At 38.9% G+C, this 25,014-nt stretch overlaps 19 non-coding genes across 19 annotated transcripts; all 19 read left to right on the forward strand.

The window, feature by feature from the left end:
- Window positions 1-158: 158 nt before the first annotated feature.
- On the forward strand, window positions 159-232 carry TRNAT-AGU (transfer RNA threonine (anticodon AGU)). The gene has a single exon. It is a non-coding gene; the product is annotated as a tRNA-Thr (tRNA).
- A 1,296-nt stretch (window positions 233-1,528) lies between these two features.
- Window positions 1,529-1,602, forward strand: TRNAT-AGU (transfer RNA threonine (anticodon AGU)). Its single transcript has one exon. It is a non-coding gene; the product is annotated as a tRNA-Thr (tRNA).
- Window positions 1,603-2,897: 1,295 nt separating this feature from the next.
- TRNAT-AGU (transfer RNA threonine (anticodon AGU)) lies at window positions 2,898-2,971 on the forward strand. Its single transcript has one exon. It is a non-coding gene; the product is annotated as a tRNA-Thr (tRNA).
- A 1,295-nt stretch (window positions 2,972-4,266) lies between these two features.
- On the forward strand, window positions 4,267-4,340 carry TRNAT-AGU (transfer RNA threonine (anticodon AGU)). The gene has a single exon. It is a non-coding gene; the product is annotated as a tRNA-Thr (tRNA).
- Window positions 4,341-5,635: 1,295 nt separating this feature from the next.
- Window positions 5,636-5,709, forward strand: TRNAT-AGU (transfer RNA threonine (anticodon AGU)). Its single transcript has one exon. It is a non-coding gene; the product is annotated as a tRNA-Thr (tRNA).
- A 1,295-nt stretch (window positions 5,710-7,004) lies between these two features.
- Window positions 7,005-7,078, forward strand: TRNAT-AGU (transfer RNA threonine (anticodon AGU)). The gene has a single exon. It is a non-coding gene; the product is annotated as a tRNA-Thr (tRNA).
- A 1,295-nt stretch (window positions 7,079-8,373) lies between these two features.
- Window positions 8,374-8,447, forward strand: TRNAT-AGU (transfer RNA threonine (anticodon AGU)). The gene has a single exon. It is a non-coding gene; the product is annotated as a tRNA-Thr (tRNA).
- A 1,295-nt stretch (window positions 8,448-9,742) lies between these two features.
- TRNAT-AGU (transfer RNA threonine (anticodon AGU)) lies at window positions 9,743-9,816 on the forward strand. The gene has a single exon. It is a non-coding gene; the product is annotated as a tRNA-Thr (tRNA).
- Window positions 9,817-11,111: 1,295 nt separating this feature from the next.
- On the forward strand, window positions 11,112-11,185 carry TRNAT-AGU (transfer RNA threonine (anticodon AGU)). Its single transcript has one exon. It is a non-coding gene; the product is annotated as a tRNA-Thr (tRNA).
- A 1,295-nt stretch (window positions 11,186-12,480) lies between these two features.
- TRNAT-AGU (transfer RNA threonine (anticodon AGU)) lies at window positions 12,481-12,554 on the forward strand. Its single transcript has one exon. It is a non-coding gene; the product is annotated as a tRNA-Thr (tRNA).
- A 1,295-nt stretch (window positions 12,555-13,849) lies between these two features.
- Window positions 13,850-13,923, forward strand: TRNAT-AGU (transfer RNA threonine (anticodon AGU)). The gene has a single exon. It is a non-coding gene; the product is annotated as a tRNA-Thr (tRNA).
- A 1,295-nt stretch (window positions 13,924-15,218) lies between these two features.
- TRNAT-AGU (transfer RNA threonine (anticodon AGU)) lies at window positions 15,219-15,292 on the forward strand. Its single transcript has one exon. It is a non-coding gene; the product is annotated as a tRNA-Thr (tRNA).
- A 1,295-nt stretch (window positions 15,293-16,587) lies between these two features.
- TRNAT-AGU (transfer RNA threonine (anticodon AGU)) lies at window positions 16,588-16,661 on the forward strand. The gene has a single exon. It is a non-coding gene; the product is annotated as a tRNA-Thr (tRNA).
- Window positions 16,662-17,956: 1,295 nt separating this feature from the next.
- On the forward strand, window positions 17,957-18,030 carry TRNAT-AGU (transfer RNA threonine (anticodon AGU)). Its single transcript has one exon. It is a non-coding gene; the product is annotated as a tRNA-Thr (tRNA).
- A 1,295-nt stretch (window positions 18,031-19,325) lies between these two features.
- On the forward strand, window positions 19,326-19,399 carry TRNAT-AGU (transfer RNA threonine (anticodon AGU)). Its single transcript has one exon. It is a non-coding gene; the product is annotated as a tRNA-Thr (tRNA).
- Window positions 19,400-20,694: 1,295 nt separating this feature from the next.
- Window positions 20,695-20,768, forward strand: TRNAT-AGU (transfer RNA threonine (anticodon AGU)). The gene has a single exon. It is a non-coding gene; the product is annotated as a tRNA-Thr (tRNA).
- Window positions 20,769-22,063: 1,295 nt separating this feature from the next.
- On the forward strand, window positions 22,064-22,137 carry TRNAT-AGU (transfer RNA threonine (anticodon AGU)). The gene has a single exon. It is a non-coding gene; the product is annotated as a tRNA-Thr (tRNA).
- Window positions 22,138-23,432: 1,295 nt separating this feature from the next.
- Window positions 23,433-23,506, forward strand: TRNAT-AGU (transfer RNA threonine (anticodon AGU)). The gene has a single exon. It is a non-coding gene; the product is annotated as a tRNA-Thr (tRNA).
- A 1,295-nt stretch (window positions 23,507-24,801) lies between these two features.
- TRNAT-AGU (transfer RNA threonine (anticodon AGU)) lies at window positions 24,802-24,875 on the forward strand. The gene has a single exon. It is a non-coding gene; the product is annotated as a tRNA-Thr (tRNA).
- Window positions 24,876-25,014: the final 139 nt, after the last annotated feature.

Here is a 25,014-nt window from a genome sequence, read left to right on the forward strand (position 1 = left end):
TTGGATAGAGAAAGGTCCAATCTGCCACCATTTGGAAAACGTAAAACAAGGATGGATTGATGTCAATTAATCCTCCAATGATGTATCTCTTGGATAGAGAAAGGTCCAATCTGCCATTATTTGGAAAACGTAAAACAAGGCATGAGCCAGTATGTTGTGGTGCTGTGGCTTAGTTGGTTAAAGCGCCTGTCTAGTAAACAGGAGATCCTGAGTTCGAATCTCAGCAGTGCCTATTTTAGCTCTAGAATTGGAAAACTATCTTATGTGCCTCATCATTATTGCACCGAATCTACATCTCTTGCGTTATGGCACATAAATCACACAAGAACAACCACTATATATTAAATATATGTTGACTGAAAATTCATCAACCTAAAATTTGTATTTGCTTCTCTGGCAGTTTAAAAAGGAGATACTATATGTGTCTATCTTATTTACTTCACAGGGTCATTCTCAGTTTATTTGATCCCCTAGAATGTTTGATTAAACCTTCTTTTTTTTTCTTGTGAAAGCAAGGCCTTTTTCCCATCAACTTTCTCAAAGGGTTTTATAAAAGAAGACTTCTTCCAGGAGACATATAGCACAGAGACGTGCTTTGGAAGCATAATCTGTGCCCCCGGATTACAACTATAAGGCTCTACGTGAAGCAAGTGAGAAAGCCATCCCGTTGGCAACCATCTTTTTAATATCCAGCAAAGATTCCAAGAATTATTCAGCTGCTAATCTGATTTTGGCCATTAAGTAACAGTTCTCTTTTAAAACCTTTCTAAATATTTCCAAGCACATTCTCAATCTATTATTTGAAAGTCCTGAATACTCTCTCTCAATATGCTGGGACCTGTGATGGCAGCTGTGGACAAGACGGAGGCATGGGGAAGAAAGGCAATGGCCATCCATAAAAGTAACCAAAACCCAGACCCAAACACAGAACGCAGAGTTTGGTGAATTAGCTGCACAACTCAAGGCGGAGAAGGTGGTTTCCTATAGTACAATGTGTCCTGCAGAGGCAGCATTTAGCATTCTTTGTATACCCATGCTAGACATGGATAGTGGTCAGAAAAGAAAGTTCACTTTGGTAAAATTATCATGACTGAGGGAATTGAGTGAGGAAAGGAGAATAGAGTGGAGTATGAAAGGAGGGGGATCTTTTAGAGCTATAGTTATCCTCTATCAATTAATCAATCAGTCAAGTTCCAATCTTGTGCCACTGGGACAAAGTTAATCTTCAAAACTGATACTGCCACGGTCAGTGTGGAAATGTAGTTTATTACCTTCATAGCTGCGGGCAATATTTGAATGTTTGTTGACAACTGAGATGTATTTGCTATAAAGATGGATTGATGTCAATTAATCCTCCAATGATGTATCTCTTGGATAGAGAAAGGTCCAATCTGCCACCATTTGGAAAACGTAAAACAAGGTCGGATTGATGTCAATTAATCCTCCAATGATGTATCTCTTGGATAGAGAAAGGTCCAATCTGCCATTATTTGGAAAACGTAAAACAAGGCATGAGCCAGTATGTTGTGGTGCTGTGGCTTAGTTGGTTAAAGCGCCTGTCTAGTAAACAGGAGATCCTGAGTTCGAATCTCAGCAGTGCCTATTTTAGCTCTAGAATTGGAAAACTATCTTATGTGCCTCATCATTATTGCACCGAATCTACATCTCTTGCGTTATGGCACATAAATCACACAAGAACAACCACTATATATTAAATATATGTTGACTGAAAATTCATCAACCTAAAATTTGTATTTGCTTCTCTGGCAGTTTAAAAAGGAGATACTATATGTGTCTATCTTATTTACTTCACAGGGTCATTCTCAGTTTATTTGATCCCCTAGAATGTTTGATTAAACCTTCTTTTTTTTTCTTGTGAAAGCAAGGCCTTTTTCCCATCAACTTTCTCAAAGGGTTTTCCAAAGAAGACTTCTTCCAGGAGACATATAGCACAGAGACGTGCTTTGGAAGCATAATCTGTGCCCCCGGATTACAACTATAAGGCTCTACGTGAAGCAAGTGAGAAAGCCATCCCGTTGGCAACCATCTTTTTAATATCCAGCAAAGATTCCAAGAATTATTCAGCTGCTAATCTGATTTTGGCCATTAAGTAACAGTTCTCTTTTAAAACCTTTCTAAATATTTCCAAGCACATTCTCAATCTATTATTTGAAAGTCCTGAATACTCTCTCTCAATATGCTGGGACCTGTGATGGCAGCTGTGGACAAGACGGAGGCATGGGGAAGAAAGGCAATGGCCATCCATAAAAGTAACCAAAACCCAGACCCAAACACAGAACGCAGAGTTTGGTGAATTAGCTGCACAACTCAAGGCGGAGAAGGTGGTTTCCTATAGTACAATGTGTCCTGCAGAGGCAGCATTTAGCATTCTTTGTATACCCATGCTAGACATGGATAGTGGTCAGAAAAGAAAGTTCACTTTGGTAAAATTATCATGACTGAGGGAATTGAGTGAGGAAAGGAGAATAGAGTGGAGTATGAAAGGAGGGGGATCTTTTAGAGCTATAGTTATCCTCTATCAATTAATCAATCAGTCAAGTTCCAATCTTGTGCCACTGGGACAAAGTTAATCTTCAAAACTGATACTGCCACGGTCAGTGTGGAAATGTAGTTTATTACCTTCATAGCTGCGGGCAATATTTGAATGTTTGTTGACAACTGAGATGTATTTGCTATAAAGATGGATTGATGTCAATTAATCCTCCAATGATGTATCTCTTGGATAGAGAAAGGTCCAATCTGCCACCATTTGGAAAACGTAAAACAAGGATGGATTGATGTCAATTAATCCTCCAATGATGTATCGCTTGGATAGAGAAAGGTCCAATCTGCCATTATTTGGAAAACGTAAAACAAGGCATGAGCCAGTATGTTGTGGTGCTGTGGCTTAGTTGGTTAAAGCGCCTGTCTAGTAAACAGGAGATCCTGAGTTCGAATCTCAGCAGTGCCTATTTTAGCTCTAGAATTGGAAAACTATCTTATGTGCCTCATCATTATTGCACCGAATCTACATCTCTTGCGTTATGGCACATAAATCACACAAGAACAACCACTATATATTAAATATATGTTGACTGAAAATTCATCAACCTAAAATTTGTATTTGCTTCTCTGGCAGTTTAAAAAGGAGATACTATATGTGTCTATCTTATTTACTTCACAGGGTCATTCTCAGTTTATTTGATCCCCTAGAATGTTTGATTAAACCTTCTTTTTTTTTCTTGTGAAAGCAAGGCCTTTTTCCCATCAACTTTCTCAAAGGGTTTTCCAAAGAAGACTTCTTCCAGGAGACATATAGCACAGAGACGTGCTTTGGAAGCATAATCTGTGCCCCCGGATTACAACTATAACGCTCTACGTGAAGCAAGTGAGAAAGCCATCCCGTTGGCAACCATCTTTTTAATATCCAGCAAAGATTCCAAGAATTATTCAGCTGCTAATCTGATTTTGGCCATTAAGTAACAGTTCTCTTTTAAAACCTTTCTAAATATTTCCAAGCACATTCTCAATCTATTATTTGAAAGTCCTGAATACTCTCTCTCAATATGCTGGGACCTGTGATGGCAGCTGTGGACAAGACGGAGGCATGGGGAAGAAAGGCAATGGCCATCCATAAAAGTAACCAAAACCCAGACCCAAACACAGAACGCAGAGTTTGGTGAATTAGCTGCACAACTCAAGGCGGAGAAGGTGGTTTCCTATAGTACAATTTGTCCTGCAGAGGCAGCATTTAGCATTCTTTGTATACCCATGCTAGACATGGATAGTGGTCAGAAAAGAAAGTTCACTTTGGTAAAATTATCATGACTGAGGGAATTGAGTGAGGAAAGGAGAATAGAGTGGAGTATGAAAGGAGGGGGATCTTTTAGAGCTATAGTTATCCTCTATCAATTAATCAATCAGTCAAGTTCCAATCTTGTGCCACTGGGACAAAGTTAATCTTCAAAACTGATACTGCCACGGTCAGTGTGGAAATGTAGTTTATTACCTTCATAGCTGCGGGCAATATTTGAATGTTTGTTGACAACTGAGATGTATTTGCTATAAAGATGGATTGATGTCAATTAATCCTCCAATGATGTATCTCTTGGATAGAGAAAGGTCCAATCTGCCACCATTTGGAAAATGTAAAACAAGGATGGATTGATGTCAATTAATCCTCCAATGATATATCTCTTGGATAGAGAAAGGTCCAATCTGCCATTATTTGGAAAACGTAAAACAAGGCATGAGCCAGTATGTTGTGGTGCTGTGGCTTAGTTGGTTAAAGCGCCTGTCTAGTAAACAGGAGATCCTGAGTTCGAATCTCAGCAGTGCCTATTTTAGCTCTAGAATTGGAAAACTATCTTATGTGCCTCATCATTATTGCACCGAATCTACATCTCTTGCGTTATGGCACATAAATCACACAAGAACAACCACTATATATTAAATATATGTTGACTGAAAATTCATCAACCTAAAATTTGTATTTGCTTCTCTGGCAGTTTAAAAAGGAGATACTATATGTGTCTATCTTATTTACTTCACAGGGTCATTCTCAGTTTATTTGATCCCCTAGAATGTTTGATTAAACCTTCTTTTTTTTTCTTGTGAAAGCAAGGCCTTTTTCCCATCAACTTTCTCAAAGGGTTTTCCAAAGAAGACTTCTTCCAGGAGACATATAGCACAGAGACGTGCTTTGGAAGCATAATCTGTGCCCCCGGATTACAACTATAAGGCTCTACGTGAAGCAAGTGAGAAAGCCATCCCGTTGGCAACCATCTTTTTAATATCCAGCAAAGATTCCAAGAATTATTCAGCTGCTAATCTGATTTTTGCCATTAAGGAACAGTTCTCTTTTAAAACCTTTCTAAATATTTCCAAGCACATTCTCAATCTATTATTTGAAAGTCCTGAATACTCTCTCTCAATATGCTGGGACCTGTGATGGCAGCTGTGGACAAGACGGAGGCATGGGGAAGAAAGGCAATGGCCATCCATAAAAGTAACCAAAACCCAGACCAAAACACAGAACGCAGAGTTTGGTGAATTAGCTGCACAACTCAAGGCGGAGAAGGTGGTTTCCTATAGTACAATGTGTCCTGCAGAGGCAGCATTTAGCATTCTTTGTATACCCATGCTAGACATGGATAGTGGTCAGAAAAGAAAGTTCACTTTGGTAAAATTATCATGACTGAGGGAATTGAGTGAGGAAAGGAGAATAGAGTGGAGTATGAAAGGAGGGGGATCTTTTAGAGCTATAGTTATCCTCTATCAATTAATCAATCAGTCAAGTTCCAATCTTGTGCCACTGGGACAAAGTTAATCTTCAAAACTGATACTGCCACGGTCAGTGTGGAAATGTAGTTTATTACCTTCATAGCTGCGGGCAATATTTGAATGTTTGTTGACAACTGAGATGTATTTGCTATAAAGATGGATTGATGTCAATTAATCCTCCAATTATGTATCTCTTGGATAGAGAAAGGTCCAATCTGCCACCATTTGGAAAACGTAAAACAAGGATGGATTGATGTCAATTAATCCTCCAATGATGTATCTCTTGGATAGAGAAAGGTCCAATCTGCCATTATTTGGAAAACGTAAAACAAGGCATGAGCCAGTATGTTGTGGTGCTGTGGCTTAGTTGGTTAAAGCGCCTGTCTAGTAAACAGGAGATCCTGAGTTCGAATCTCAGCAGTGCCTATTTTAGCTCTAGAATTGGAAAACTATCTTATGTGCCTCATCATTATTGCACCGAATCTACATCTCTTGCGTTATGGCACATAAATCACACAAGAACAACCACTATATATTAAATATATGTTGACTGAAAATTCATCAACCTAAAATTTGTATTTGCTTCTCTGGCAGTTTAAAAAGGAGATACTATATGTGTCTATCTTATTTACTTCACAGGGTCATTCTCAGTTTATTTGATCCCCTAGAATGTTTGAATAAACCTTCTTTTTTTTTCTTGTGAAAGCAAGGCCTTTTTCCCATCAACTTTCTCAAAGGGTTTTCCAAAGAAGACTTCTTCCAGGAGACATATAGCACAGAGACGTGCTTTGGAAGCATAATCTGTGCCCCCGGATTACAACTATAAGGCTCTACGTGAAGCAAGTGAGAAAGCCATCCCGTTGGCAACCATCTTTTTAATATCCAGCAAAGATTCCAAGAATTATTCAGCTGCTAATCTGATTTTGGCCATTAAGTAACAGTTCTCTTTTAAAACCTTTCTAAATATTCCCAAGCACATTCTCAATCTATTATTTGAAAGTCCTGAATACTCTCTCTCAATATGCTGGGACCTGTGATGGCAGCTGTGGACAAGACGGAGGCATGGGGAAGAAAGGCAATGGCCATCCATAAAAGTAACCAAAACCCAGACCCAAACACAGAACGCAGAGTTTGGTGAATTAGCTGCACAACTCAAGGCGGAGAAGGTGGTTTCCTATAGTACAATGTGTCCTGCAGAGGAAGCATTTAGCATTCTTTGTATACCCATGCTAGACATGGATAGTGGTCAGAAAAGAAAGTTCACTTTGGTAAAATTATCATGACTGAGGGAATTGAGTGAGGAAAGGAGAATAGAGTGGAGTATGAAAGGAGGGGGATCTTTTAGAGCTATAGTTATCCTCTATCAATTAATCAATCAGTCAAGTTCCAATCTTGTGCCACTGGGACAAAGTTAATCTTCAAAACTGATACTGCCACGGTCAGTGTGGAAATGTAGTTTATTACCTTCATAGCTGCGGGCAATATTTGAATGTTTGTTGACAACTGAGATGTATTTGCTATAAAGATGGATTGATGTCAATTAATCCTCCAATGATGTATCTCTTGGATAGAGAAAGGTCCAATCTGCCACCATTTGGAAAACGTAAAACAAGGATGGATTGATGTCAATTAATCCTCCAATGATGTATCGCTTGGATAGAGAAAGGTCCAATCTGCCATTATTTGGAAAACGTAAAACAAGGCATGAGCCAGTATGTTGTGGTGCTGTGGCTTAGTTGGTTAAAGCGCCTGTCTAGTAAACAGGAGATCCTGAGTTCGAATCTCAGCAGTGCCTATTTTAGCTCTAGAATTGGAAAACTATCTTATGTGCCTCATCATTATTGCACCGAATCTACATCTCTTGCGTTATGGCACATAAATCACACAAGAACAACCACTATATATTAAATATATGTTGACTGAAAATTCATCAACCTAAAATTTGTATTTGCTTCTCTGGCAGTTTAAAAAGGAGATACTATATGTGTCTATCTTATTTACTTCACAGGGTCATTCTCAGTTTATTTGATCCCCTAGAATGTTTGATTAAACCTTCTTTTTTTTTCTTGTGAAAGCAAGGCCTTTTTACCATCAACTTTCTCAAAGGGTTTTCCAAAGAAGACTTCTTCCAGGAGACATATAGCACAGAGACGTGCTTTGGAAGCATAATCTGTGCCCCCGGATTACAACTATAAGGCTCTACGTGAAGCAAGTGAGAAAGCCATCCCGTTGGCAACCATCTTTTTAATATCCAGCAAAGATTCCAAGAATTATTCAGCTGCTAATCTGATTTTGGCCATTAAGTAACAGTTCTCTTTTAAAACCTTTCTAAATATTTCCAAGCACATTCTCAATCTATTATTTGAAAGTCCTGAATACTCTCTCTCAATATGCTGGGACCTGTGATGGCAGCTGTGGACAAGACGGAGGCATGGGGAAGAAAGGCAATGGCCATCCATAAAAGTAACCAAAACCCAGACCCAAACACAGAACGCAGAGTTTGGTGAATTAGCTGCACAACTCAAGGCGGAGAAGGTGGTTTCCTATAGTACAATTTGTCCTGCAGAGGCAGCATTTAGCATTCTTTGTATACCCATGCTAGACATGGATAGTGGTCAGAAAAGAAAGTTCACTTTGGTAAAATTATCATGACTGAGGGAATTGAGTGAGGAAAGGAGAATAGAGTGGAGTATGAAAGTAGGGGGATCTTTTAGAGCTATAGTTATCCTCTATCAATTAATCAATCAGTCAAGTTCCAATCTTGTGCCACTGGGACAAAGTTAATCTTCAAAACTGATACTGCCACGGTCAGTGTGGAAATGTAGTTTATTACCTTCATAGCTGCGGGCAATATTTGAATGTTTGTTGACAACTGAGATGTATTTGCTATAAAGATGGATTGATGTCAATTAATCCTCCAATGATGTATCTCTTGGATAGAGAAAGGTCCAATCTGCCACCATTTGGAAAATGTAAAACAAGGATGGATTGATGTCAATTAATCCTCCAATGATATATCTCTTGGATAGAGAAAGGTCCAATCTGCCATTATTTGGAAAACGTAAAACAAGGCATGAGCCAGTATGTTGTGGTGCTGTGGCTTAGTTGGTTAAAGCGCCTGTTTAGTAAACAGGAGATCCTGAGTTCGAATCTCAGCAGTGCCTATTTTAGCTCTAGAATTGGAAAACTATCTTATGTGCCTCATCATTATTGCACCGAATCTACATCTCTTGCGTTATGGCACATAAATCACACAAGAACAACCACTATATATTAAATATATGTTGACTGAAAATTCATCAACCTAAAATTTGTATTTGCTTCTCTGGCAGTTTAAAAAGGAGATACTATATGTGTCTATCTTATTTACTTCACAGGGTCATTCTCAGTTTATTTGATCCCCTAGAATGTTTGATTAAACCTTCTTTTTTTTTCTTGTGAAAGCAAGGCCTTTTTCCCATCAACTTTCTCAAAGGGTTTTCCAAAGAAGACTTCTTCCAGGAGACATATAGCACAGAGACGTGCTTTGGAAGCATAATCTGTGCCCCCGGATTACAACTATAAGGCTCTACGTGAAGCAAGTGAGAAAGCCATCCCGTTGGCAACCATCTTTTTAATATCCAGCAAAGATTCCAAGAATTATTCAGCTGCTAATCTGATTTTGGCCATTAAGTAACAGTTCTCTTTTAAAACCTTTCTAAATATTTCCAAGCACATTCTCAATCTATTATTTGAAAGTCCTGAATACTCTCTCTCAATATGCTGGGACCTGTGATGGCAGCTGTGGACAAGACGGAGGCATGGGGAAGAAAGGCAATGGCCATCCATAAAAGTAACCAAAACCCAGACCCAAACACAGAACGCAGAGTTTGGTGAATTAGCTGCACAACTCAAGGCGGAGAAGGTGGTTTCCTATAGTACAATGTGTCCTGCAGAGGCAGCATTTAGCATTCTTTGTATTCCCATGCTAGACATGGATAGTGGTCAGAAAAGAAAGTTCACTTTGGTAAAATTATCATGACTGAGGGAATTGAGTGAGGAAAGGAGAATAGAGTGGAGTATGAAAGGAGGGGGATCTTTTAGAGCTATAGTTATCCTCTATCAATTAATCAATCAGTCAAGTTCCAATCTTGTGCCACTGGGACAAAGTTAATCTTCAAAACTGATACTGCCACGGTCAGTGTGGAAATGTAGTTTATTACCTTCATAGCTGCGGGCAATATTTGAATGTTTGTTGACAACTGAGATGTATTTGCTATAAAGATGGATTGATGTCAATTAATCCTCCAATGATGTATCTCTTGGATAGAGAAAGGTCCAATCTGCCACCATTTGGAAAACGTAAAACAAGGATGGATTGATGTCAATTAATCCTCCAATGATGTATCTCTTGGATAGAGAAAGGTCCAATCTGCCATTATTTGGAAAAAGTAAAACAAGGCATGAGCCGGTATGTTGTGGTGCTGTGGCTTAGTTGGTTAAAGCGCCTGTCTAGTAAACAGGAGATCCTGAGTTCGAATCTCAGCAGTGCCTATTTTAGCTCTAGAATTGGAAAACTATCTTATGTGCCTCATCATTATTGCACCGAATCTACATCTCTTGCGTTATGGCACATAAATCACACAAGAACAACCACTATATATTAAATATATGTTGACTGAAAATTCATCAACCTAAAATTTGTATTTGCTTCTCTGGCAGTTTAAAAAGGAGATACTATATGTGTCTATCTTATTTACTTCACAGGGTCATTCTCAGTTTATTTGATCCCCTAGAATGTTTGATTAAACCTTCTTTTTTTTTCTTGTGAAAGCAAGGCCTTTTTCCCATCAACTTTCTCAAAGGGTTTTCCAAAGAAGACTTCTTCCAGGAGACATATAGCACAGAGACGTGCTTTGGAAGCATAATCTGTGCCCCCGGATTACAACTATAAGGCTCTACGTGAAGCAAGTGAGAAAGCCATCCCGTTGGCAACCATCTTTTTAATATCCAGCAAAGATTCCAAGAATTATTCAGCTGCTAATCTGATTTTTGCCATTAAGGAACAGTTCTCTTTTAAAACCTTTCTAAATATTTCCAAGCACATTCTCAATCTATTATTTGAAAGTCCTGAATACTCTCTCTCAATATGCTGGGACCTGTGATGGCAGCTGTGGACAAGACGGAGGCATGGGGAAGAAAGGCAATGGCCATCCATAAAAGTAACCAAAACCCAGACCAAAACACAGAACGCAGAGTTTGGTGAATTAGCTGCACAACTCAAGGCGGAGAAGGTGGTTTCCTATAGTACAATGTGTCCTGCAGAGGCAGCATTTAGCATTCTTTGTATACCCATGCTAGACATGGATAGTGGTCAGAAAAGAAAGTTCACTTTGGTAAAATTATCATGACTGAGGGAATTGAGTGAGGAAAGGAGAATAGAGTGGAGTATGAAAGGAGGGGGATCTTTTAGAGCTATAGTTATCCTCTATCAATTAATCAATCAGTCAAGTTCCAATCTTGTGCCACTGGGACAAAGTTAATCTTCAAAACTGATACTGCCACGGTCAGTGTGGAAATGTAGTTTATTACCTTCATAGCTGCGGGCAATATTTGAATGTTTGTTGACAACTGAGATGTATTTGCTATAAAGATGGATTGATGTCAATTAATCCTCCAATGATGTATCTCTTGGATAGAGAAAGGTCCAATCTGCCACCATTTGGAAAACGTAAAACAAGGATGGATTGATGTCAATTAATCCTCCAATGATGTATCTCTTGGATAGAGAAAGGTCCAATCTGCCATTATTTGGAAAAAGTAAAACAAGGCATGAGCCAGTATGTTGTGGTGCTGTGGCTTAGTTGGTTAAAGCGCCTGTCTAGTAAACAGGAGATCCTGAGTTCGAATCTCAGCAGTGCCTATTTTAGCTCTAGAATTGGAAAACTATCTTATGTGCCTCATCATTATTGCACCGAATCTACATCTCTTGCGTTATGGCACATAAATCACACAAGAACAACCACTATATATTAAATATATGTTGACTGAAAATTCATCAACCTAAAATTTGTATTTGCTTCTCTGGCAGTTTAAAAAGGAGATACTATATGTGTCTATCTTATTTACTTCACAGGGTCATTCTCAGTTTATTTGATCCCCTAGAATGTTTGATTAAACCTTCTTTTTTTTTCTTGTGAAAGCAAGGCCTTTTTCCCATCAACTTTCTCAAAGGGTTTTCCAAAGAAGACTTCTTCCAGGAGACATATAGCACAGAGACGTGCTTTGGAAGCATAATCTGTGCCCCCGGATTACAACTATAAGGCTCTACGTGAAGCAAGTGAGAAAGCCATCCCGTTGGCAACCATCTTTTTAATATCCAGCAAAGATTCCAAGAATTATTCAGCTGCTAATCTGATTTTGGCCATTAAGTAACAGTTCTCTTTTAAAACCTTTCTAAATATTTCCAAGCACATTCTCAATCTATTATTTGAAAGTCCTGAATACTCTCTCTCAATATGCTGGGACCTGTGATGGCAGCTGTGGACAAGACGGAGGCATGGGGAAGAAAGGCAATGGCCATCCATAAAAGTAACCAAAACCCAGACCCAAACACAGAACGCAGAGTTTGGTGAATTAGCTGCACAACTCAAGGCGGAGAAGGTGGTTTCCTATAGTACAATGTGTCCTGCAGAGGCAGCATTTAGCATTCTTTGTATTCCCATGCTAGACATGGATAGTGGTCAGAAAAGAAAGTTCACTTTGGTAAAATTATCATGACTGAGGGAATTGAGTGAGGAAAGGAGAATAGAGTGGAGTATGAAAGGAGGGGGATCTTTTAGAGCTATAGTTATCCTCTATCAATTAATCAATCAGTCAAGTTCCAATCTTGTGCCACTGGGACAAAGTTAATCTTCAAAACTGATACTGCCACGGTCAGTGTGGAAATGTAGTTTATTACCTTCATAGCTGCGGGCAATATTTGAATGTTTGTTGACAACTGAGATGTATTTGCTATAAAGATGGATTGATGTCAATTAATCCTCCAATGATGTATCTCTTGGATAGAGAAAGGTCCAATCTGCCACCATTTGGAAAACGTAAAACAAGGATGGATTGATGTCAATTAATCCTCCAATGATGTATCTCTTGGATAGAGAAAGGTCCAATCTGCCATTATTTGGAAAAAGTAAAACAAGGCATGAGCCAGTATGTTGTGGTGCTGTGGCTTAGTTGGTTAAAGCGCCTGTCTAGTAAACAGGAGATCCTGAGTTCGAATCTCAGCAGTGCCTATTTTAGCTCTAGAATTGGAAAACTATCTTATGTGCCTCATCATTATTGCACCGAATCTACATCTCTTGCGTTATGGCACATAAATCACACAAGAACAACCACTATATATTAAATATATGTTGACTGAAAATTCATCAACCTAAAATTTGTATTTGCTTCTCTGGCAGTTTAAAAAGGAGATACTATATGTGTCTATCTTATTTACTTCACAGGGTCATTCTCAGTTTATTTGATCCCCTAGAATGTTTGATTAAACCTTCTTTTTTTTTCTTGTGAAAGCAAGGCCTTTTTCCCATCAACTTTCTCAAAGGGTTTTCCAAAGAAGACTTCTTCCAGGAGACATATAGCACAGAGACGTGCTTTGGAAGCATAATCTGTGCCCCCGGATTACAACTATAAGGCTCTACGTGAAGCAAGTGAGAAAGCCATCCCGTTGGCAACCATCTTTTTAATATCCAGCAAAGATTCCAAGAATTATTCAGCTGCTAATCTGATTTTTGCCATTAAGGAACAGTTCTCTTTTAAAACCTTTCTAAATATTTCCAAGCACATTCTCAATCTATTATTTGAAAGTCCTGAATACTCTCTCTCAATATGCTGGGACCTGTGATGGCAGCTGTGGACAAGACGGAGGCATGGGGAAGAAAGGCAATGGCCATCCATAAAAGTAACCAAAACCCAGACCAAAACACAGAACGCAGAGTTTGGTGAATTAGCTGCACAACTCAAGGCGGAGAAGGTGGTTTCCTATAGTACAATGTGTCCTGCAGAGGCAGCATTTAGCATTCTTTGTATACCCATGCTAGACATGGATAGTGGTCAGAAAAGAAAGTTCACTTTGGTAAAATTATCATGACTGAGGGAATTGAGTGAGGAAAGGAGAATAGAGTGGAGTATGAAAGGAGGGGGATCTTTTAGAGCTATAGTTATCCTCTATCAATTAATCAATCAGTCAAGTTCCAATCTTGTGCCACTGGGACAAAGTTAATCTTCAAAACTGATACTGCCACGGTCAGTGTGGAAATGTAGTTTATTACCTTCATAGCTGCGGGCAATATTTGAATGTTTGTTGACAACTGAGATGTATTTGCTATAAAGATGGATTGATGTCAATTAATCCTCCAATGATGTATCTCTTGGATAGAGAAAGGTCCAATCTGCCACCATTTGGAAAACGTAAAACAAGGATGGATTGATGTCAATTAATCCTCCAATGATGTATCTCTTGGATAGAGAAAGGTCCAATCTGCCATTATTTGGAAAACGTAAAACAAGGCATGAGCCAGTATGTTGTGGTGCTGTGGCTTAGTTGGTTAAAGCGCCTGTCTAGTAAACAGGAGATCCTGAGTTCGAATCTCAGCAGTGCCTATTTTAGCTCTAGAATTGGAAAACTATCTTATGTGCCTCATCATTATTGCACCGAATCTACATCTCTTGCGTTATGGCACATAAATCACACAAGAACAACCACTATATATTAAATATATGTTGACTGAAAATTCATCAACCTAAAATTTGTATTTGCTTCTCTGGCAGTTTAAAAAGGAGATACTATATGTGTCTATCTTATTTACTTCACAGGGTCATTCTCAGTTTATTTGATCCCCTAGAATGTTTGATTAAACCTTCTTTTTTTTTCTTGTGAAAGCAAGGCCTTTTTCCCATCAACTTTCTCAAAGGGTTTTCCAAAGAAGACTTCTTCCAGGAGACATATAGCACAGAGACGTGCTTTGGAAGCATAATCTGTGCCCCCGGATTACAACTATAAGGCTCTACGTGAAGCAAGTGAGAAAGCCATCCCGTTGGCAACCATCTTTTTAATATCCAGCAAAGATTCCAAGAATTATTCAGCTGCTAATCTAATTTTGGCCATTAAGTAACAGATCTCTTTTAAAACCTTTCTAAATATTTCCAAGCACATTCTCAATCTATTATTTGAAAGTCCTGAATACTCTCTCTCAATATGCTGGGACCTGTGATGGCAGCTGTGGACAAGACGGAGGCATGGGGAAGAAAGGCAATGGCCATCCATAAAAGTAACCAAAACCCAGACCCAAACACAGAACGCAGAGTTTGGTGAATTAGCTGCACAACTCAAGGCGGAGAAGGTGGTTTCCTATAGTACAATGTGTCCTGCAGAGGCAGCATTTAGCATTCTTTGTATTCCCATGCTAGACATGGATAGTGGTCAGAAAAGAAAGTTCACTTTGGTAAAATTATCATGACTGAGGGAATTGAGTGAGGAAAGGAGAATAGAGTGGAGTATGAAAGGAGGGGGATCTTTTAGAGCTATAGTTATCCTCTATCAATTAATCAATCAGTCAAGTTCCAATCTTGTGCCACTGGGACAAAGTTAATCTTCAAAACTGATACTGCCACGGTCAGTGTGGAAATGTAGTTTATTACCTTCATAGCTGCGGGCAATATTTGAATGTTTGTTGACAACTGAGATGTATTTGCTATAAAGATGGATTGATGTCAATTAATCCTCCAATGATGTATCTCTTGGATAGAGAAAGGTCCAATCTGCCACCATTTGGAAAACGTAAAACAAGGATGGATTGATGTCAATTAATCCTCCAATGATGTATCTCTTGGATAGAGAAAGGTCCAATCTGCCATTATTTGGAAAAAGTAAAACAAGGCATGAGCCAGTATGTTGTGGTGCTGTGGCTTAGTTGGTTAAAGCGCCTGTCTAGTAAACAGGAGATCCTGAGTTCGAATCTCAGCAGTGCCTATTTTAGCTCTAGAATTGGAAAACTATCTTATGTGCCTCATCATTATTGCACCGAATCTACATCTCTTGCGTTATGGCACATAAATCACACAAGAACAACCACTATATATTAAATATATGTTGACTGAAAATTCATCAACCTAAAATTTGTATTTGCTTCTCTGGCAGTTTAAAAAGGAGATACTATATGTGTCTATCTTATTTACTTCACAGGGTCATTCTCAGTTTATTTGATCCCCTAGAATGTTTGATTAAACCTTCTTTTTTTTTCTTGTGAAAGCAAGGCCTTTTTCCCATCAACTTTCTCAAAGGGTTTTCCAAAGAAGACTTCTTCCAGGAGACATATAGCACAGAGACGTGCTTTGGAAGCATAATCTGTGCCCCCGGATTACAACTATAAGGCTCTACGTGAAGCAAGTGAGAAAGCCATCCCGTTGGCAACCATCTTTTTAATATCCAGCAAAGATTCCAAGAATTATTCAGCTGCTAATCTGATTTTGGCCATTAAGTAACAGTTCTCTTTTAAAACCTTTCTAAATATTTCCAAGCACATTCTCAATCTATTATTTGAAAGTCCTGAATACTCTCTCTCAATATGCTGGGACCTGTGATGGCAGCTGTGGACAAGACGGAGGCATGGGGAAGAAAGGCAATGGCCATCCATAAAAGTAACCAAAACCCAGACCCAAACACAGAACGCAGAGTTTGGTGAATTAGCTGCACAACTCAAGGCGGAGAAGGTGGTTTCCTATAGTACAATGTGTCCTGCAGAGGCAGCATTTAGCATTCTTTGTATACCCATGCTAGACATGGATAGTGGTCAGAAAAGAAAGTTCACTTTGGTAAAATTATCATGACTGAGGGAATTGAGTGAGGAAAGGAGAATAGAGTGGAGTATGAAAGGAGGGGGATCTTTTAGAGCTATAGTTATCCTCTATCAATTAATCAATCAGTCAAGTTCCAATCTTGTGCCACTGGGACAAAGTTAATCTTCAAAACTGATACTGCCACGGTCAGTGTGGAAATGTAGTTTATTACCTTCATAGCTGCGGGCAATATTTGAATGTTTGTTGACAACTGAGATGTATTTGCTATAAAGATGGATTGATGTCAATTAATCCTCCAATGATGTATCTCTTGGATAGAGAAAGGTCCAATCTGCCACCATTTGGAAAACGTAAAACAAGGATGGATTGATGTCAATTAATCCTCCAATGATGTATCTCTTGGATAGAGAAAGGTCCAATCTGCCATTATTTGGAAAACGTAAAACAAGGCATGAGCCAGTATGTTGTGGTGCTGTGGCTTAGTTGGTTAAAGCGCCTGTCTAGTAAACAGGAGATCCTGAGTTCGAATCTCAGCAGTGCCTATTTTAGCTCTAGAATTGGAAAACTATCTTATGTGCCTCATCATTATTGCACCGAATCTACATCTCTTGCGTTATGGCACATAAATCACACAAGAACAACCACTATATATTAAATATATGTTGACTGAAAATTCATCAACCTAAAATTTGTATTTGCTTCTCTGGCAGTTTAAAAAGGAGATACTATATGTGTCTATCTTATTTACTTCACAGGGTCATTCTCAGTTTATTTGATCCCCTAGAATGTTTGAATAAACCTTCTTTTTTTTTCTTGTGAAAGCAAGGCCTTTTTCCCATCAACTTTCTCAAAGGGTTTTCCAAAGAAGACTTCTTCCAGGAGACATATAGCACAGAGACGTGCTTTGGAAGCATAATCTGTGCCCCCGGATTACAACTATAAGGCTCTACGTGAAGCAAGTGAGAAAGCCATCCCGTTGGCAACCATCTTTTTAATATCCAGCAAAGATTCCAAGAATTATTCAGCTGCTAATCTGATTTTGGCCATTAAGTAACAGTTCTCTTTTAAAACCTTTCTAAATATTTCCAAGCACATTCTCAATCTATTATTTGAAAGTCCTGAATACTCTCTCTCAATATGCTGGGACCTGTGATGGCAGCTGTGGACAAGACGGAGGCATGGGGAAGAAAGGCAATGGCCATCCATAAAAGTAACCAAAACCCAGACCCAAACACAGAACGCAGAGTTTGGTGAATTAGCTGCACAACTCAAGGCGGAGAAGGTGGTTTCCTATAGTACAATGTGTCCTGCAGAGGCAGCATTTAGCATTCTTTGTATACCCATGCTAGACATGGATAGTGGTCAGAAAAGAAAGTTCACTTTGGTAAAATTATCATGACTGAGGGAATTGAGTGAGGAAAGGAGAATAGAGTGGAGTATGAAAGGAGGGGGATCTTTTAGAGCTATAGTTATCCTCTATCAATTAATCAATCAGTCAAGTTCCAATCTTGTGCCACTGGGACAAAGTTAATCTTCAAAACTGATACTGCCACGGTCAGTGTGGAAATGTAGTTTATTACCTTCATAGCTGCGGGCAATATTTGAATGTTTGTTGACAACTGAGATGTATTTGCTATAAAGATGGATTGATGTCAATTAATCCTCCAATGATGTATCTCTTGGATAGAGAAAGGTCCAATCTGCCACCATTTGGAAAACGTAAAACAAGGATGGATTGATGTCAATTAATCCTCCAATGATGTATCTCTTGGATAGAGAAAGGTCCAATCTGCCATTATTTGGAAAACGTAAAACAAGGCATGAGCCAGTATGTTGTGGTGCTGTGGCTTAGTTGGTTAAAGCGCCTGTCTAGTAAACAGGAGATCCTGAGTTCGAATCTCAGCAGTGCCTATTTTAGCTCTAGAATTGGAAAACTATCTTATGTGCCTCATCATTATTGCACCGAATCTACATCTCTTGCGTTATGGCACATAAATCACACAAGAACAACCACTATATATTAAATATATGTTGACTGAAAATTCATCAACCTAAAATTTGTATTTGCTTCTCTGGCAGTTTAAAAAGGAGATACTATATGTGTCTATCTTATTTACTTCACAGGGTCATTCTCAGTTTATTTGATCCCCTAGAATGTTTGATTAAACCTTCTTTTTTTTTCTTGTGAAAGCAAGGCCTTTTTCCCATCAACTTTCTCAAAGGGTTTTCCAAAGAAGACTTCTTCCAGGAGACATATAGCACAGAGACGTGCTTTGGAAGCATAATCTGTGCCCCCGGATTACAACTATAAGGCTCTACGTGAAGCAAGTGAGAAAGCCATCCCGTTGGCAACCATCTTTTTAATATCCAGCAAAGATTCCAAGAATTATTCAGCTGCTAATCTGATTTTGGCCATTAAGTAACAGTTCTCTTTTAAAACCTTTCTAAATATTTCCAAGCACATTCTCAATCTATTATTTGAAAGTCCTGAATACTCTCTCTCAATATGCTGGGACCTGTGATGGCAGCTGTGGACAAGACGGAGGCATGGGGAAGAAAGGCAATGGCCATCCATAAAAGTAACCAAAACCCAGACCCAAACACAGAACGCAGAGTTTGGTGAATTAGCTGCACAACTCAAGGCGGAGAAGGTGGTTTCCTATAGTACAATGTGTCCTGCAGAGGCAGCATTTAGCATTCTTTGTATACCCATGCTAGACATGGATAGTGGTCAGAAAAGAAAGTTCACTTTGGTAAAATTATCATGACTGAGGGAATTGAGTGAGGAAAGGAGAATAGAGTGGAGTATGAAAGGAGGGGGATCTTTTAGAGCTATAGTTATCCTCTATCAATTAATCAATCAGTCAAGTTCCAATCTTGTGCCACTGGGACAAAGTTAATCTTCAAAACTGATACTGCCACGGTCAGTGTGGAAATGTAGTTTATTACCTTCATAGCTGCGGGCAATATTTGAATGTTTGTTGACAACTGAGATGTATTTGCTATAAAGATGGATTGATGTCAATTAATCCTCCAATGATGTATCTCTTGGATAGAGAAAGGTCCAATCTGCCACCATTTGGAAAACGTAAAACAAGGATGGATTGATGTCAATTAATCCTCCAATGATGTATCTCTTGGATAGAGAAAGGTCCAATCTGCCATTATTTGGAAAACGTAAAACAAGGCATGAGCCAGTATGTTGTGGTGCTGTGGCTTAGTTGGTTAAAGCGCCTGTCTAGTAAACAGGAGATCCTGAGTTCGAATCTCAGCAGTGCCTATTTTAGCTCTAGAATTGGAAAACTATCTTATGTGCCTCATCATTATTGCACCGAATCTACATCTCTTGCGTTATGGCACATAAATCACACAAGAACAACCACTATATATTAAATATATGTTGACTGAAAATTCATCAACCTAAAATTTGTATTTGCTTCTCTGGCAGTTTAAAAAGGAGATACTATATGTGTCTATCTTATTTACTTCACAGGGTCATTCTCAGTTTATTTGATCCCCTAGAATGTTTGAATAAACCTTCTTTTTTTTTCTTGTGAAAGCAAGGCCTTTTTCCCATCAACTTTCTCAAAGGGTTTTCCAAAGAAGACTTCTTCCAGGAGACATATAGCACAGAGACGTGCTTTGGAAGCATAATCTGTGCCCCCGGATTACAACTATAAGGCTCTACGTGAAGCAAGTGAGAAAGCCATCCCGTTGGCAACCATCTTTTTAATATCCAGCAAAGATTCCAAGAATTATTCAGCTGCTAATCTGATTTTGGCCATTAAGTAACAGTTCTCTTTTAAAACCTTTCTAAATATTTCCAAGCACATTCTCAATCTATTATTTGAAAGTCCTGAATACTCTCTCTCAATATGCTGGGACCTGTGATGGCAGCTGTGGACAAGACGGAGGCATGGGGAAGAAAGGCAATGGCCATCCATAAAAGTAACCAAAACCCAGACCCAAACACAGAACGCAGAGTTTGGTGAATTAGCTGCACAACTCAAGGCGGAGAAGGTGGTTTCCTATAGTACAATGTGTCCTGCAGAGGCAGCATTTAGCATTCTTTGTATACCCATGCTAGACATGGATAGTGGTCAGAAAAGAAAGTTCACTTTGGTAAAATTATCATGACTGAGGGAATTGAGTGAGGAAAGGAGAATAGAGTGGAGTATGAAAGGAGGGGGATCTTTTAGAGCTATAGTTATCCTCTATCAATTAATCAATCAGTCAAGTTCCAATCTTGTGCCACTGGGACAAAGTTAATCTTCAAAACTGATACTGCCACGGTCAGTGTGGAAATGTAGTTTATTACCTTCATAGCTGCGGGCAATATTTGAATGTTTGTTGACAACTGAGATGTATTTGCTATAAAGATGGATTGATGTCAATTAATCCTCCAATGATGTATCTCTTGGATAGAGAAAGGTCCAATCTGCCACCATTTGGAAAACGTAAAACAAGGATGGATTGATGTCAATTAATCCTCCAATGATGTATCTCTTGGATAGAGAAAGGTCCAATCTGCCATTATTTGGAAAAAGTAAAACAAGGCATGAGCCAGTATGTTGTGGTGCTGTGGCTTAGTTGGTTAAAGCGCCTGTCTAGTAAACAGGAGATCCTGAGTTCGAATCTCAGCAGTGCCTATTTTAGCTCTAGAATTGGAAAACTATCTTATGTGCCTCATCATTATTGCACCGAATCTACATCTCTTGCGTTATGGCACATAAATCACACAAGAACAACCACTATATATTAAATATATGTTGACTGAAAATTCATCAACCTAAAATTTGTATTTGCTTCTCTGGCAGTTTAAAAAGGAGATACTATATGTGTCTATCTTATTTACTTCACAGGGTCATTCTCAGTTTATTTGATCCCCTAGAATGTTTGATTAAACCTTCTTTTTTTTTCTTGTGAAAGCAAGGCCTTTTTCCCATCAACTTTCTCAAAGGGTTTTCCAAAGAAGACTTCTTCCAGGAGACATATAGCACAGAGACGTGCTTTGGAAGCATAATCTGTGCCCCCGGATTACAACTATAAGGCTCTACGTGAAGCAAGTGAGAAAGCCATCCCGTTGGCAACCATCTTTTTAATATCCAGCAAAGATTCCAAGAATTATTCAGCTGCTAATCTGATTTTGGCCATTAAGTAACAGTTCTCTTTTAAAACCTTTCTAAATATTTCCAAGCACATTCTCAATCTATTATTTGAAAGTCCTGAATACTCTCTCTCAATATGCTGGGACCTGTGATGGCAGCTGTGGACAAGACGGAGGCATGGGGAAGAAAGGCAATGGCCATCCATAAAAGTAACCAAAACCCAGACCCAAACACAGAACGCAGAGTTTGGTGAATTAGCTGCACAACTCAAGGCGGAGAAGGTGGTTTCCTATAGTACAATGTGTCCTGCAGAGGCAGCATTTAGCATTCTTTGTATTCCCATGCTAGACATGGATAGTGGTCAGAAAAGAAAGTTCACTTTGGTAAAATTATCATGACTGAGGGAATTGAGTGAGGAAAGGAGAATAGAGTGGAGTATGAAAGGAGGGGGATCTTTTAGAGCTATAGTTATCCTCTATCAATTAATCAATCAGTCAAGTTCCAATCTTGTGCCACTGGGACAAAGTTAATCTTCAAAACTGATACTGCCACGGTCAGTGTGGAAATGTAGTTTATTACCTTCATAGCTGCGGGCAATATTTGAATGTTTGTTGACAACTGAGATGTATTTGCTATAAAGATGGATTGATGTCAATTAATCCTCCAATGATGTATCTCTTGGATAGAGAAAGGTCCAATCTGCCACCATTTGGAAAACGTAAAACAAGGATGGATTGATGTCAATTAATCCTCCAATGATGTATCTCTTGGATAGAGAAAGGTCCAATCTGCCATTATTTGGAAAAAGTAAAACAAGGCATGAGCCAGTATGTTGTGGTGCTGTGGCTTAGTTGGTTAAAGCGCCTGTCTAGTAAACAGGAGATCCTGAGTTCGAATCTCAGCAGTGCCTATTTTAGCTCTAGAATTGGAAAACTATCTTATGTGCCTCATCATTATTGCACCGAATCTACATCTCTTGCGTTATGGCACATAAATCACACAAGAACAACCACTATATATTAAATATATGTTGACTGAAAATTCATCAACCTAAAATTTGTATTTGCTTCTCTGGCAGTTTAAAAAGGAGATACTATATGTGTCTATCTTATTTACTTCACAGGGTCATTCTCAGTTTATTTGATCCCCTAGAATGTTTGATTAAACCTTCTTTTTTTTTCTTGTGAAAGCAAGGCCTTTTTCCCATCAACTTTCTCAAAGGGTTTTCCAAAGAAGACTTCTTCCAGGAGACATATAGCACAGAGACGTGCTTTGGAAGCATAATCTGTGCCCCCGGATTACAACTATAAGGCTCTACGTGAAGCAAGTGAGAAAGCCATCCCGTTGGCAACCATCTTTTTAATATCCAGCAAAGATTCCAAGAATTATTCAGCTGCTAATCTGATTTTTGCCATTAAGGAACAGTTCTCTTTTAAAACCTTTCTAAATATTTCCAAGCACATTCTCAATCTATTATTTGAAAGTCCTGAATACTCTCTCTCAATATGCTGGGACCTGTGATGGCAGCTGTGGACAAGACGGAGGCATGGGGAAGAAAGGCAATGGCCATCCATAAAAGTAACCAAAACCCAGACCAAAACACAGAACGCAGAGTTTGGTGAATTAGCTGCACAACTCAAGGCGGAGAAGGTGGTTTCCTATAGTACAATGTGTCCTGCAGAGGCAGCATTTAGCATTCTTTGTATACCCATGCTAGACATGGATAGTGGTCAGAAAAGAAAGTTCACTTTGGTAAAATTATCATGACTGAGGGAATTGAGTGAGGAAAGGAGAATAGAGTGGAGTATGAAAGGAGGGGGATCTTTTAGAGCTATAGTTATCCTCTATCAATTAATCAATCAGTCAAGTTCCAATCTTGTGCCACTGGGACAAAGTTAATCTTCAAAACTGATACTGCCACGGTCAGTGTGGAAATGTAGTTTATTACCTTCATAGCTGCGGGCAATATTTGAATGTTTGTTGACAACTGAGATGTATTTGCTATAAAGATGGATTGATGTCAATTAATCCTCCAATTATGTATCTCTTGGATAGAGAAAGGTCCAATCTGCCACCATTTGGAAAGCGTAAAACAAGGATGGATTGATGTCAATTAATCCTCCAATGATGTATCTCTTGGATAGAGAAAGGTCCAATCTGCCATTATTTGGAAAACGTAAAACAAGGCATGAGCCAGTATGTTGTGGTGCTGTGGCTTAGTTGGTTAAAGCGCCTGTCTAGTAAACAGGAGATCCTGAGTTCGAATCTCAGCAGTGCCTATTTTAGCTCTAGAATTGGAAAACTATCTTATGTGCCTCATCATTATTGCACCGAATCTACATCTCTTGCGTTATGGCACATAAATCACACAAGAACAACCACTATATATTAAATATATGTTGACTGAAAATTCATCAACCTAAAATTTGTATTTGCTTCTCTGGCAGTTTAAAAAGGAGATACTATATGTGTCTATCTTATTTACTTCACAGGGTCATTCTCAGTTTATTTGATCCCCTAGAATGTTTGATTAAACCTTCTTTTTTTTTCTTGTGAAAGCAAGGCCTTTTTCCCATCAACTTTCTCAAAGGGTTTTCCAAAGAAGACTTCTTCCAGGAGACATATAGCACAGAGACGTGCTTTGGAAGCATAATCTGTGCCCCCGGATTACAACTATAAGGCTCTACGTGAAGCAAGTGAGAAAGCCATCCCGTTGGCAACCATCTTTTTAATATCCAGCAAAGATTCCAAGAATTATTCAGCTGCTAATCTGATTTTGGCCATTAAGTAACAGATCTCTTTTAAAACCTTTCTAAATATTTCCAAGCACATTCTCAATCTATTATTTGAAAGTCCTGAATACTCTCTCTCAATATGCTGGGACCTGTGATGGCAGCTGTGGACAAGACGGAGGCATGGGGAAGAAAGGCAATGGCCATCCATAAAAGTAACCAAAACCCAGACCAAAACACAGAACGCAGAGTTTGGTGAATTAGCTGCACAACTCAAGGCGGAGAAGGTGGTTTCCTATAGTACAATGTGTCCTGCAGAGGCAGCATTTAGCATTCTTTGTATACCCATGCTAGACATGGATAGTGGTCAGAAAAGAAAGTTCACTTTGGTAAAATTATCATGACTGAGGGAATTGAGTGAGGAAAGGAGAATAGAGTGGAGTATGAAAGGAGGGGGATCTTTTAGAGCTATAGTTATCCTCTATCAATTAATCAATCAGTCAAGTTCCAATCTTGTGCCACTGGGACAAAGTTAATCTTCAAAACTGATACTGCCACGGTCAGTGTGGAAATGTAGTTTATTACCTTCATAGCTGCGGGCAATATTTGAATGTTTGTTGACAACTGAGATGTATTTGCTATAAAGATGGATTGATGTCAATTAATCCTCCAATGATGTATCTCTTGGATAGAGAAAGGTCCAATCTGCCACCATTTGGAAAACGTAAAACAAGGATGGATTGATGTCAATTAATCCTCCAATGATGTATCTCTTGGATAGAGAAAGGTCCAATCTGCCATTATTTGGAAAACGTAAAACAAGGCATGAGCCAGTATGTTGTGGTGCTGTGGCTTAGTTGGTTAAAGCGCCTGTCTAGTAAACAGGAGATCCTGAGTTCGAATCTCAGCAGTGCCTATTTTAGCTCTAGAATTGGAAAACTATCTTATGTGCCTCATCATTATTGCACCGAATCTACATCTCTTGCGTTATGGCACATAAATCACACAAGAACAACCACTATATATTAAATATATGTTGACTGAAAATTCATCAA

This window comes from Pelobates fuscus, chromosome 3, assembly GCF_036172605.1.
Source record: "Pelobates fuscus isolate aPelFus1 chromosome 3, aPelFus1.pri, whole genome shotgun sequence".
In the NCBI taxonomy this organism is placed as follows: Eukaryota; Metazoa; Chordata; class Amphibia; order Anura; family Pelobatidae; genus Pelobates; species Pelobates fuscus.